The sequence below is a fragment of the Fringilla coelebs genome, assembly GCF_963513975.1.
Source record: "Fringilla coelebs genome assembly, chromosome: 1".
In the NCBI taxonomy this organism is placed as follows: domain Eukaryota; kingdom Metazoa; phylum Chordata; class Aves; order Passeriformes; family Fringillidae; genus Fringilla; species Fringilla coelebs.
In genome coordinates this window covers 94,253,095-94,264,240 of record NC_140028.1, presented here as the reverse complement: position 1 = coordinate 94,264,240, position 11,146 = coordinate 94,253,095, and positions in this window count along the sequence as shown.

Genomic DNA, 11,146 nt, shown 5'->3' with positions numbered 1-11,146 from the left:
TGGAACACAGGTGGTGTGTATCAGTGTTAGATACATTCACCTTCAGCATATTTTATCTTTTGATATGTCTTCTTTCATAGGTAATAATTAATAATAATGTCTTGATCAATGTTTGTTCTGAAGTTTAGATGTCACTATTAAGTATATAGATGCTATTTCAAGGTTCATTTGAAATGTAAAAGAATTATTTTTCATTTTATCTCTTGTCAATATGCTATAATAATCAAGTAGATATTTACCAGCTTGTCCACACTGCATGCACAGAAACAAAGCCATCTGGCTTATAAATTTTGCTCATGGAATAATGAAACTAAGTACAGTCAAAATAGCACCATAGCATAGCAAAGTAAATCCATACATCCCTTCATTTTAAGCATTTTGTTTTCTTTTAACAGCCTTTCAGATTTTTTTTTATTTAGAGGAAAAGGTTCCTAAATCTTGTTGCAACCAAACCCTCATTACATTCAAAGGGAAAGACAACTTTATTTTAGCCTTACCGAGAGTGATTTGAAATCATTATGTTCCTGAAATACACCATTTTGCAGCTGCTCTTGTAATAATATTTAGGGCATCAGTGGCCATACTAGAAAAAAAGATATGTGAATTGGTATCTGAATATATGTTTTTTTTTTATTAATAGACATTATTCCCATTGCTTACAGTGATGGCTTCTTGCTTCCTTACAAGTAGGAAAAAGAATCTTCCTCCTCTCTAATAAGAATATAGCATGACTTCAGTATTTGCAGACACTACAGATGATAGAATAATGTTCAAGAAATACTTTGCTGCCTTTATACAAATATTGAGAAAAAATACTAAAAATAATGAGGTATTACCACTATGCTCTCTTTCTAATTTAAAAAGGACGCTTTAGTTTTTGAAGCATTTGCTTTATCAACTTGAACTGCAGAAGACAATAAAGAAATTTGCTGAATTAACCTCTTCCCACTAGTCGAAATAATTCACCAGAACAAGAAAAAACTCAGTGATTTACCTATTTCCCTTTTGATTTCTGAATTGACATTGTTTGTCTCTTATAACACTGGATACCAGGTAATAAAAACCAATTAAAGACCAACCCATAAGTACAACTTTTGCTTGGAGGAATAATAAAAAAAAAAAAGTAGCAATTTTGTCCCACACTAGCAATGTACCCCACAAACTGTTAAGTGCAGGGCACAGAAATGCTGAGAATTATCATCTCTTTCTCAAGCAGCAAGGCATAAACCTCCGCTGCTCTGAGAGGCTGCTGTCCTACAGGCGATTTGAGACTGAAGTAAGTGATTCATTTGGAATCCAGATATTTCTCAACAAAACCTTCAATACTCTGGGACAGAAAGGGTGATTACGGGGAGAGTGATAGGGACTAACAAGGCCAATACTGCAGCTCATTTCCTTTGGCAATCTCCAGTTTTCAAAATGATTGTCCTAACTAAGGAAAAGCACGTTGTGGTTGACTTTTTGTTATCAGCCATTTTCTTTTAAATATGAGATGGGTTATATATACTATGTTTTGTGTATCAGGATCATTAATACAGCCAAGCTGGTTGAAAGTGTCTATACTAAGATGGAAATAAAAACATTATGCTCAGAAGGAGATTAAACCCCAAAGACAATGCAAATTATTACTTTCAGTCAAAATTTGGAATGAATTTTACTAGCTCTGGAATGGTGCAGCATTCTGATTTTTAATTAAAATGAAATCAAGTAATTTCACTTACTTAAAAACTGAGACTGGCAGTAATATAACAAGAATGTCAGGAGTTTATGTTGGACTTGGCGTAAATCATGCCCGTTTTAAAGTGATGCTTGAGACATGATTGTCTTGTGTAATTCAGCTGTTGCAGATTGCAGCTCAACGAGCACCACACAATCACCTGTTTCTCTTACATTTTCTAGGTACAAACCATAATTTCACAAAATAATTTTATTTTTAGCAAAAGAGGAACCAGGCCCCCAATATTTTACTATATTGGAAATACATTTTTTCATGTAATCTCATCTTTAAGGCATGATGTGCATTGGTCTCTGGCTTAAATGATGCATGCAGTTTCAACAATATAAATAAATATCAGTGTCTCTAGCTATATAAAGTATGGAAAGGGTTACATTTCAGCAAGCTTTATCATATCAATTAATGAGCCTTTTCATGCCTTCTTAACTCTTATTTTACGATAAAGTTTTAAACGAGAAATCACTGTGACAAGTTAATGACCCCGAGTTTAATGTTTAAACTGGGACGTTACTTAGGTCACAGCATGAATGAAAACAAAAATCTTTTTATAAACTTCCTCCCTTTCGGTGCATGCAGCCTTTCCCATTCTGTGCCTCCATGGGTGTCAGCTGGTCCTTGGCAGGAGAAGACATGTTTTTACATTCTCGGACACCATGGTCGTCACCTAGAGCGAGCAGAGTGCTTTTAACACAGCACAGCAGCACTGAGCCCTTCACTACCCAGATTTGTTGGTATGCTGCCCCAATGGGCTTGTGATTTCACTCATCAATTTTACAGTAAAAAAAATGGAATTCTTTCAGGTACTATAAATGCCAGCTCTAACAGAAGCACAAGAGCTCCAAAGTGGATCAGAGCTAACTTTGCTGGCTTCTGGTCTCCCTCACAAAATCCTTGATTTGTGTATGTATCAATGAGCAAAAAACTGGAAGACATAAGATTGAACAAAAATTTTTAACTATTTAGTTTCAGTGAGGGGGAAAAAAAGGTGGCTGAAAAGCTAAGGTCTATCCCATGAAGACCAACAGTTCAGTCCCAGAGTCTCATGAGTTCAGGGATTTTTACCTGCATACATAGTTTTCTGTTCAGTATTTTATTTTAAATGGTAATTTAGATGAAATAAGGAGATTTTCCTCTTCCCAATATCTGGATTCTCCAAGAATGTTGTGGTTTCAAAGTGCGATTGTTCACTAGTAATTTTCTTTTTTTTTTCAGTTACAACCAAGTTGGAGCATCAGCAACACGGCATCCTCTTCAGATACTGGTGTGTTTATTAGCTTTGGCTCATGCTGCTGTGCCTTGGATGATATCTCCCTGTGCTGAGCTGTAGCTGTTAGCTGTTGACCCTTGGCAGAGAATGCCTGGTAGTCCATGAGGCAGCCCTGAAGCCCTGCACATGTCCTCTTCCTGAATCCGTGTGAATGGAGGATGTAGTGAAAGGGGTCTGCACAGCATCACTTCTGAGAAATCACCTTCTCCCATGCTTTCTGAGCCTGAGTCAAACGAGGGGGATGCTCCAATCACACTGATTTCTACACCCATGCTGACCGGCTCCTTTTTGATCTTTGCGCATTTTACTTGCAATCTAATGTCAGATAATATTAACAGACTTAATTAACTGAGGAGGTGAACTTACTCTCATTCCAGTCAAGAGGAATTTGGCTTTGAGTGAAAAGGGAGGGGATATGATGAGGTAGGGTCAGAGGTCACCCAGTTTAAAGAAGTTTATCTAGGTTCACTTTACAACCCACATAAATCTTTCTCTCTTCACTTTGGAGATAGACAGCTAGAGGAAGTAAAAAACATGGCAAAAGATTTGTAGAACCCTTGTCATTTGGAGGCAAAGGTAAAAAGAGCGGAAGCCCCCCCACTGTAAGATTTTTCACATTTCCATCACTTTCTGTTTTTCTATTCCCCAGTAAGGTGTAGAAGGGAAGAAAAAGCAGCCTGTGTTCATGCTATAATTAGTGCAAACTTGCAAAGTTGAGAAATGCCCAACAGACAGTAGGGACCCTCTTGACAAGTATATCATGGTCACACTGTGGGATACTCATTCATCACACAGCAAACAGCCAAGTGGTCACAGTTGGCTGTGCCAGGTGCCCATCACAAAGGCACACCTGCACTTTAGACAGGTTATCATGGCACACCTATCCCTACTGCTTTGGCCCAGGGGGATCTAGTACCTGTATCTCCACCCCCATCATGTGGATGGAAGCACAGCTGCCTCGCAATGGGGACACACAACACCTTTTTCTGGTAGGACAGATGGACATCCGGCCAACGGTGGGAGAAGATCACACACCCTAAAGGATACAGTATGGAGGGATCTTCTGAAAATGATGGCTAGCACAGAACCCATGCCATCCCAGTGCCATGAAGGAGCACAGGAGGAGTACACGCAGCATGCAGTGCCTCCAGCAATCTGCAGACATGAACACTCATGTAGTAGTTTGATCAGATATAATGTTAGGAGGGAAAAAACCAAACAACTAAGAATTTATATCCTGTAACAGAAAGGATGAAAGACTAGTGAAAAACTTACCTGTTTTAAACCAATCTACTACTACAGCACAAGATTGTCTAGTTTATACCCAAAGACAGAAATGTTGTAGGAAAGGGGGTTGCTTTCATTTATTCTCTCATACTCCCTGCACCTTCGAAGGTATGTACAGTTTATGGAGGGCAAAGTTTATAATTTATATAATAATATATTGTTTAATATTCACATAGTAACATTATTTTCAAAATAAGAATATTACTACCCCATTGCTCAAAATATCTATCATATTTTGTCCTCACAACTAACACCTTTCCAATGATTGGAAGCCAAAACACTGCAGCAGGAAAGATAAAGCCCATGATGTGAATGCAGAGGCAATTTGCCTATCGAGCATTTATGAGTACATAGAATTTGGCATTTGAAGAATCTTTTGGCATACTATTCACAGAAAAAAAAAAAAACAAACTCAGAAACTTGAGAGATGAAAGTTAAAAATTATGTGAAAAAGACCGGATTTATCACTCCAGGCTGGTTTCTGAATACTGCTCAATTTACAGCTATTTAGTGATAAATTTAATTGCTATGACTAAAATAATAATATGGAAAAACTACAGGAGATTAACTTTTTCTTGTAGATATCCATGGATAAACTCTATATGAAACAGCAAGAGCATGCCATTTACTGTGAAAATAATATTATGGTGATAAGACTGCTATAACTTTTTTGTTTTGATTTTGGCTTTAGAACTTGACTAGAGATGCAATCCCTTTTCCAAAACACACTCCTATTTGCACCAAGTATATTTATGCCCATGAGCATTTGGCAGTGCTAGTGGTCAAGGAGCTGTGGAAACTGCTGCTGTCTGTGAAATCTTTCCTCAGAATTTCTTGTCGCTTAAAAAAGTTTCAGCCTTGTCACATGTTTTCAAGGCCACTGCAGGACAGCATCAGTAGGTACTTCTGAAGCCTGCCAGGGGAAGATGCTGATTACTGTAAAAGGGAGATGTTTTCTTGCTATGGGAGTGATGTGGAGGGGAGAGGGAGCTAAGGGTCATGGTTTAGCACTAAAATGGCTGCCAGGCTTGCAATGGCAAGTACTGAGGAGCTCCTGGGTGCAATCACATTGGCATTTTTTTTTTTCTGACAGGATGGCTATGATGTAATTACACTTCCTTTGACACTTGCTCTTTTATTGGAACTGGAATTTTACCTTTTACTGGAATTTTACTCCTTCTGATTTAACTAATAAACTTGTTGCTAACAATCACTTACTTTTTTTAAAGGAAAGAATAAGTAATCTAAAGGTCAAATCTCTTTAACCAGGGAGAGTGAGCTGCTCAGGCACTGTTTCTCCATTTTCTGCTACTACAAGTAAAGACAAAAGCCCGACCCAAACAGAGGGAAATGCTTATTCCTGGCTTCCTCCCCTCCACCTTTAAAACATACAATCCTTTTGTAGTGTGGAAAGAAAATATTGTACTTTGTCAATAAGCAGTTATGAAGGAAAATAGCCAATTATTTATATTTATTCTGGGAGATTCAGCTCTGAGTCAGAAGCAACACATTCCAAAATATTAACTGCTGCACCTATGTAGGTCTAGCAAGCACTCAAAATGCTAAGAAAAAGCAACACTTACTTGTTCATGGAAATTTGTGCCTTCTGTCTTACAGATTGTCTTAGGTTGCAATGTAAGGTAGAACCAAAAGTATTCTACTACCATCTACATGAGCTGTTAGAATGGGTGGAGGAGCAGTGCTCTTTATCTTCTCCATGGCTCTGCCCTGATTACTCCCTGGGGAAGCAGCAGCCACCCTGGGGGGACCATCTCTGCTAAGGGGCCACCAAGGTCTCCCAGCATCACTCACAGAATAACATCATCCCCTTGTGAGATGCCCTGCCCTGTGGGAGGAACCAAACATAACCTGTATATAATCTGAGGCTTGGATTCCCAGAGGACAGGAGCTCTCAATAACCACTGCTGGACCTCCAGAGAAGGACCAAACCCTTCTACAGGATCCCTGCTTTGACAGAGACACATGCACCACTCCAACAGGACTATAGTTACCCTTTAATTGGACTGCTACCATCATCCTGCCCAACAGGGTGTCAGGTTGTATTCTGACTTTGTCAGTTTTAGCCAGTGTTTCTGTACTTTTGCCTGTATCGTAATTTTCCTATTAAATTGTAGTTCTGACTTGGAATCTCCCGCAAAATGTTTGTGTGTAGTTAATTCTTCATACTGGTTTGCCTTCAAACCAATCCACAGACATATCAACTGGACCTGAAATTAGGAAAACAGATCCTTTTGCAGACCTGACAGGAGGAAAGAATCTGCAGTGCAAAGGGAGCACCGCAGCACTGACAGGAAATGTTCAAGGTTGGCAACTTCACTTTTTATCCCTTTGGAAAATTTGTATTGTCTGTTTTGAACTTCTCTACTTGTTGATCTAGGCCCCACTGCCATCAGAGAAATGCAAGAGAAATTACTCTAAAACTGGCAGGAGGGTGCTTTGGAGATAACTGCAAGTTTTTCATAAAAGCGGTCCTGTTTCTCCTCAGCTGAGATGCAATTCCTAATCCATACATACATGGTAAGAACATATGGCAGAAATTTTTCAGGTAAAGTGGGCCAGCACCATAAATGTGGAACAGAAAAAGGAAAGACTGTCTCTCTCACCTTGCATGAACAATGGCACTTCTGTCATTTTCCCTCTGCCCTAAATAGAATGGATTCAGTAGCTTTGAATTCATGACATTCCTTCTCACACTGATCTCCAGCTCATAATAAGCTAGTAGCTTAGCAGTCTTTTTTTTTTCCTTTTTCTTTTTTTTTTTTTTTAAATTGGCTAGGAAGGCAGGCAAGCTTTACAACCAAAACAATCAATTTCAAGCTGCCGAACCCAATCAGGCCGATTTGAGAGTGACCCTTTAAATTGAGTGTGAAATTGGGAGATGGAGCTCCCCTTTCCTACTCCAGAGCTGGTGGAGAAACCATCACTTCCTTTTGTAAGTGGGTGCATTAATAGTTGTGCTGTTCTTGCAGACATTATGTGCTAACAAAACTATGTGTGCCTGGTTCTGTAGCAGGTTACAGGGGAAAAACAAAGAGAAGGCCATCTGGCTCCACCAGTTTGTATGTATAATGTCCAGATACTAATGCTTAATGCACTTGTAAACCTAAGTTGTCTCTCTCTCTCGGGGTCTGATTTTAATTTGGGTAATATTCCCGTTAATAATAACATCTAATTACAACATCCATTAAAAGTTAGTAACATTAATTTAACAGGGAGAAAATCTAATAGAGTTCTTAGAGCCGTATTGGCATTTTTCCATTAAATTAATGTTACAAACTTTTAAAAGGATGTCTTAAATAGGCATCGTTAGTGGTGGGAATATTAAACAAATTAAACTCAGGCCTTTAATATGAGGTGGGAGCCTATTTATGAATCCAAGCAAAGGTGTCTGCTATGCCTTTCAACCCATTTAAAATGTTCAACAGGAAGCATAAGGCTGTGCAAAATTTGCAGTACCTAAGTTTTCTTCTAGTAAAGGCTCAAATGAATGACTTTTTTTTTTACAGTATCTCTTTGGCTGGCCGTGTGGTCCACACATTCTTGCTTGGCTGCTGTTCTTTCTTTCCAACAATGATGTTCGGGCCTAATTATTTCCCTCCTTTTGGTTATTTTGGTTTGTTTGTTAGGTTGGTTTGTTTGTTCCTTTGTTCAAAGAAGGTGATCATGAAATTAATGGATGACCAGTTCTCCTGCTACTCAGGCAGAGGCCTTGGTAGTTTTGAAAGAGATTGACATATTTGTCTAAAGAGGGAGAAATTGTATCAGAGATGTATAGGTTTTCTAAAGGCATGCTTTTTGTCTAAATCCAGACCTCATCTGCAGTAGGCAGCATCTACAGTTTAAACATGAGCCTGCTCAGATGGTCAGACAGAACTGTAAGGGGATTCATTTTTAAAGATGATTCGTAGTTTACAGGCTGACTAGGGACAGAACTTTTTATAAGGCAAACATTGGATTAGACAGATTATATTCCCCTTGGGGTAAGGACAAAAGGAAGAGCTACGTGTCAGAGAAGTTAGTCAGATGCTTAATGTAATACTGGAAGAGGATCAGCAGGGACTGGGCTCATTTTGTGCCCCATGTAAAACACAAGCTTCCAGCACAGTCTATTGTTAATGCTTCAATAATACAACAAAATTTAATAAAGCAGCAGTGACAGCAAAACCAGCAGAGCAGTGCAGAGTGGTCAGACTCAGCAGGCTTTAATAATGCATGGCTTCAAATTTTCAACCAGCACTTTGCTGCTTCAAGACTTTCCAAGCAAGCATCAGCAAACACACCATATTCAGAGTAACTGGAATAGATACCAGGATGGGATCTAGATATGAGCAGGTTGTGTTTGACACAAGTCTCTGGACTTGTGAAGCCCTTCTGACTACACGCTGTTGAAACTTATTAAATCCCTTTTCAGAAGGATCTGATCTAATGTAAATACTGAAATAGGAATGCATTCAAGCTTACAGATCCCCACAATTCCTTGTATCATTAATTAGGCAAAATTCTAAATTTGTAAAATCTTTTTTTTTTTTGTTTACTTTGCTCTATGGACACCCTTCTCCTACTCATAGGTTTGCCCGCCTCACCAGATTTCAGCCTGTGATGGCCAGCTGCTACTGGCCAGCAAAGCCCATTGGCTCCTTCGGTCTCCTGTCTGGGCACCAGAACCATTTTCCCATCATGTGTTAACCCTAGGCTAACAAATAGCTCACAGTCTTCCCAAAAGAGGCACGCTGGGTGGCCCCATGGTAAAAAGCTACCCTGGCTAGTTATTAGCCCTCTCTGGGCTGGTGTGGGCAGTATGGTAGGATCCTTTCCCAGAGCTGAACTGTGCAGACCCCAGAGACAGGATGTGAGCCTCCTTGCACCACTATCATCAGCCTTAAGGGCTCATTATCACTACTTAACAGTATATCTGAATTTTGGTCTTTTTCAGGCAGTCCCAGGGTGATCTCCTGCAGGCACACAGGGCTGGCACACAGAGCTTTCCAGCTCACAAGTAGTTCTTGCCTAGAAACTCAGTCCTTATGAGGCAGAGGCAGCTTTTCATTATCACTCTGAGTGCATTTTGCTTGTGAATTCCACCCATCAAACATAAAAAAAATCCCGAAGAAAACAACAGCCTCCGAACCCTGTTGACTTCAGGGTTTATTGCAATAAATAATGGTGATGGGAGAGTGGACTGCAATTTGAATGGCCATTTCTGGGAGTCAAGTAGTTCATGTCTCAGACAGCAACAGCATTTTGACTAGTTATAAATAATTTTTAAAAGAATAACTTATATTACTGTTTTATTATTGATTATTAGCTATTATTTTTATATTATTATTCTTAAAGGAGTATCAAAATGCTATTTTCAGGCTGAAATATGACAGCCAGAAAAATGTAGGAAAAAACAAATAGCAATAAAATCATATTTTGATTCTGGGTGGCAAATCGAATGACGAATTGTAACTAACAAGCTTGGTCTTTTTTGGGTTGGTTTGGTTTCTTTGTTGTTTTTATTGTTTGCTTTTTTTTTTTTTAATTTTTGGGTATCTATTTAGCTACACTTCTGAGCTCAGATAAGAGAAGAGGTTTTACATTATCCAAATGCTAAAATACTCTAGCATCCAAGTAGTTTAGTGATAGTGTTTGAAAGGAGAAAAAAGTCTAGTATGCCATTAAGCAGATTGGTTTTCCTCTTTTGTTCCACAATAAGCTGTTAGTTGGGAAATATACAGCTATTTGTATCATCCTACAGCCAGTAGTGCAGGTTGCAATAACATAGTGTAAATTTATAACCAATGCAGACTTACAAGCAGACTTTAGAGATGTATGTTGCCTAAAGCAATTAGATTATTATTGTAGTGGTATTAGAATAAATTCAATTAAAATGTTATGTTGGTTTTTTTAAACAAGAATACTTTGCTTTCTTCTAATAATTCCCAATATATTTTACTTAGAATATATTAGCTAAACTAAATCATTAGATGATTTTATGCTAACAATTTTAAATATTCAAGACTAAAAAAGAAAAGCATGTAGAGCCATTGTAAGGGCTGCTGTTTACTTTCATACTTTTCCCTTTCTCCCTAGTGAGACATCCAGACACTAACTAAAAATGATTCAGCAAAGGATAGGTCTATGTCCATGTTTACATACCTTCACATATGGCTTCAACATACCCGTGAAACATAAAGAATGGAGGATAAAATCCTTAAGACCAATTAGTAAACAACCAGCTCTACTGTCCTCCCTAACACAGGTTTTTCACAACGAAGTAGAGGCATTCTTACAGCACCTCCACAACGGGGATTGGTTCAATCAATAGGGATAAGCTACTGTTAATTAGTCTGATCTACTTTAATAACTTTATTCAGAAGGAAGGATGGGGGGGAGGCTTGGGGAAACTTCCCTGCTGTCAGTATTATACCCTGTAGAGGGGCCTTATATCAGCAATTCAGTGGGAGGAAGTCATGTGGAAGCATTTCTGTATTGTTCCCATGAGCATTCATCTCCTAATTTGCATTAAACCAGTAGGCAGTCGACACTGGTTTGGGTCCATACCTGTAAATCTTCTATTATGAGATGAAAGTATTAAAGTGTGGCTCTCAGACAAACTTGCTTCCTCCTCAGGTTGAACAAAAGCAGCGATATTGAATGCTAATAAGATTAGCTGTGGTGTTTGGGAGGGGGAGGGCAGATGCTCTTGGTGCGTTTCTGTTTTTAAACTGAAATTTGTTTTGTGCAAAATTATCCATACACCTTCGGTGTTTACCTAAGCACTTCAGTGGCCCCACCCCCTTTGCCAAAAGAAGCCCCAAAACCGCTGAATCCCCCTCCACTGCACCCACCAA